Source organism: Octodon degus, unplaced genomic scaffold (assembly GCF_000260255.1).
Source record: "Octodon degus isolate 3935 unplaced genomic scaffold, OctDeg1.0 scaffold00019, whole genome shotgun sequence".
Taxonomy (NCBI): domain Eukaryota; kingdom Metazoa; phylum Chordata; class Mammalia; order Rodentia; family Octodontidae; genus Octodon; species Octodon degus.
Genome location: NW_004524595.1, coordinates 16,081,190 through 16,085,236, shown reverse-complemented (window position 1 = coordinate 16,085,236; position 4,047 = coordinate 16,081,190). Strand labels below are relative to the sequence as shown.

Genomic DNA, 4,047 nt, shown 5'->3' with positions numbered 1-4,047 from the left:
TTGTTTTTTAATGCATGAAAGTTTATCTATCTTATCAATGGATAACATGTTTTGTTATAAAATCTATATATTTGCTCATTTAATTTAATGTGAGAACAAAAACTATTGATCACATAAAATATTAGTGTTATAGCTAAGATTTTTTTATAACATTATTTAACTATCTATACTAACATGACATTATTAGTCTAGGCTCTAGGGTATTAAAGGAATTTGCATGTGTGTGTTATTCAAGTGACTTAATTTCACATACAAATTGAAAAATTTAAAATAATGATTATCCTATTTTTCTTTTCACTTACTGAGGAAGTTTTAATGTACACACTAAACACACACAAAGTCAACATTGTGATAACACAATTCTGTGCAGCTAAATTTGCAAAACATAGACAAAATGAATTAAAATTCTCCAAAATTCTTTACACAAGCTATAACTTCAGTATGGAGAATAATGCAAGCGTAAAGCAGTACACAGGGTCTTTAAAGATTTCAACATTTGGAATTTTAATAATCCACAATTATGATTTTCAATACTTTATTTTAATATATTTTTATTTTGTGGAAAAATAAAATTTCCTAACAAAATAATAAGGGAACGACAATAGTTAATATGCCATGTATCATTATTTTCAAAGTAGTTACTCAGAGTACAAGACATAGACAAAAAGAGATTCTCTCTTACAAAGAGGGAACAGATATTAGTGCAACTTTCTTTTTAATAAACTCAAAAGAAACCAATAGTATAAGTGAAATAAATTAGCACATATAGCAAAAGATTTTTAAGACAATGAAATATGAAAGGTGGGGAATATTTAATCCCCACCTTTAAACCATGTAATATTTAATCTGGCATGTCAGATTTACTTCACTTAACATGATGTCCCACAATTACACCTATTTACCTAAAATTGGCTCGAGATTATCCTTCTTTTTGTCAGAATAGTACTACATTGTGTACAAATACCACATTTGTCTTAATCATATGTTGATAGATACACAAGCTATTTCCAAATCTAAATTATCCTGTTATAAAAATGGATGTGTGTGCATTCCTACTAATGTGATGAGTTTAGCTCTTCAGGGATGACACTTAGGACGGGGTATCTGGGTCTAATGGAATTGCTAGTTTAGTCTTTTTGAGGAGTCGCCATACTGATTTGCACAGTGGCTACTCTAGCTTACATTTCCTGCAACCGCGTATAAGAGCTCCTTTTTTCCTGCCTCACCACCATTTGTTATTTGACTTTTTGATGAAAGTCATACTTTCTGTGGTAAGATGGTACCTTAATGTAATTTCAATTTACAGTTTTCTAATGGCTAGTGGTGAAAAACAAGTACAGTCTTGAATGATTTCCCACATGCAAGTACTGAAGAAAAAATAAGTCTAATGGGCTAAGTTTTATTCATAGAGTTATAGAGCTTAAAACCGAGTGTCATATTTAACTTTTTTCCTATTTTATAAAATAAGCACAGTGATAAAAGACATGATTTAATTTTAGACTCCACTGTTAAACTCCACTAACATTAACACACAATTTTAGTCAATAACAGACTACCTATATGGCATGATTCCTTAAGGTATCACCTAGTGACACTGCAGTTCTCTTAGTTTGTATAAATAGACCTCGGTATATTTAGACAACAAATCACCTAAGGACACATCATCACAATATATCTTTAAGCAAAATGTGTCATCTAGAAACCTTCTGTTCTGCTCACTAATGAAGGAGAAGTTTTCCAGATTTTGAATAAGAGAAAACTCCTTCCAAAAACTGCTTTGGTAGAAATGAAGTCTTTCTACAAGGAATCACTTCATTAATTACCTTCATAATTGGCCTGGAAGCTTCCTGGTTTATGCTGCTTCACTCTACACTGAGTTTCTTCTGAGTATCTGTGATTGAAAATAGTTCTCATCTTTGGAGTTGGCTTCTTTGATCTTGCTCTGTGTCTATTTTTAATTACATTTTTATTGGTACATTTTAGATACACAAAATGATCATGTTCTTCATAGAGAATTAGCACTTGTACGTGATATAACTTGTTTCTCCCCATCCCGCTACCCACCTTTGAACCCCTCTTCCCCTCCCCATTCACAAAGCTCTGTAAATGTTGCCCTTCTTTTCTCTTTTTTAACTTTCCCCTTCTTTGCTTTCCCCCTCCCTTCTCTCTTGTTCCTCTCCCCATTTGAACATTTTCCTCCTATTTCACAATACCTATTATACATTTTGGTCCTGATTTACACATTCAGTTTTTAACACTAGAGAAACAGTATGGTATTTACACAATTTATTTCACTTAAGAATATGGACTCAAAGATGGTGATGTACATGGTAGGTGGGGCACACGCTTCCACAGAGAGGACTCCACAGTGATGATGACATTCCCTCCTTCCCTGGGGAGATCCTGAGAAACAGCCTCTTCACCCACCATAACTGTTACCCTAGATGCCAAGAGCCCAGGGATGAATGTGCCCAAGCATGGATGTGCCCAAGGCAAAATCCAGCTGGAAGGAGAAGGACATTACCCAGGCCCTCAAGGTGATACTGAAGCAAGACACTTGTGGGCTGGGACACAGTCCTTCCAAAGAGTTTTCAAGCTACTGGGAGGAATGAGCTCTTCAACTAGACTGGGCAGGATAGAGTACAGATCAGGAGCCTCCTTAAGGAGACTGTCCAGTGAAATCATCCTAAGCCCAATTTGCTGCATCAGAAGTGTGCAAAGACAGCCATATTGACTCCAGATGAGGAGAAGCCAGACAGGGACTAGGAGAGATGCACTGATAACAACAAGCAGGGGCCCATGCTTCCAAAGGTTCTGACTGATGGGATGCCCCTCTACTCCTGTGAGGGGAGAACAAAACATAAGGCTGCCATCTTGGGATCAAGGCCAACTTTGCTTGGCTACAAGTCCAGGAGCAGTACTCCTTGGCTTCTCTCAAAGGCCAGGACTCAGGGTTCTCTCTACCACAGAATGAGAGCAAGCCCCACCCTCCCAAAAAGAAAAGGAAGCAAGAGAAAGAGGAACAATGGAAAACAATTGAGAGCACCTACATGATAAGCACCAAGAACACACCAATCAGAGCATTAGGAAAAACAAGAAGAAAAGGCAACACAAAGAACAGTTTCCTGGGCCTGTGAGATAGCTCAATGGACTACTTAGGCAAGTGCAGGGACGAGGGCTCAACCCAGGCACAACATGCCACACTGGCTTCACACCTGGTCATGCTTAGACAGTAAACGTAATGAGACCCTGTATTGAATACATTTTTAAAAATTAAAATAAAATAAATAAATACAAATAAAAAAGAACAGGTTCCAGATGAGAAAGGGGGAACTTCAGGTAGGAAAGAGGAACAGGATACAGGGCTTGGGGAATTGAAGAGCAGAGCACAATCTGATCAGCCATCCCAGAAGAAGAAATGTCACAAAGAGGAGACAGAGGTCTTCGGTAAAGGGGGAAGAGGGAAGGAGGCTGTGGGACATGTCTGGGAAAAGGTGGTGGAGAGCAGAAGCAAAGAGACAGCAGCATGAGGGAGACTTGAAAAAAGAGGATGAAGGGGAGGAGACAACTTAGATGGTGAGACCAGGAGGGCAGAAAGCAGAACACACAGTGAAGAGAAGCAAGACAAGACAGCAGCATTGGGAAGAAGAGGTCTTGAGTGTGCATGATAAAGACGTACATGGTGAGACTCAGGAAATAGAGAGCAAAGACAAGAAAAGGAGGCAGCAGCACCCCAAGGGGCAGACAACCAGAGTCACCACAAACCAGAGAACCAGAGAAGAAAGAGAAGAGAGACTGAATGTCTGGTCCAGGTGAGGCTCATCTGATTCCTCTCCAGCTGTGGTCTTGAGACCTGTGTTACCACAGGACTTGTACACTCCTATATGAAGTCCCTCCCACAAGTTTCCCATCCATAATGGATGTAGTACCCTCTACAGTTTCTAACACAGAGACCACAATGCAGGCAGCTGAGTGACAATCAGTGCTAAAGATATGGAGAAAAAAATGGAGATGGGGTGTCTGCATTTGAGAGTGCATCTCTGCTAA

The 4,047-nt window shown here is 38.7% G+C and overlaps 1 pseudogene; it reads left to right on the top strand.

The window, feature by feature from the left end:
* The first annotated feature begins 2,477 nt into the window (after positions 1-2,477).
* On the top strand, positions 2,478-3,142 carry LOC101587127 (annotated as a pseudogene).
* The last annotated feature ends 905 nt before the right edge of the window (positions 3,143-4,047 follow it).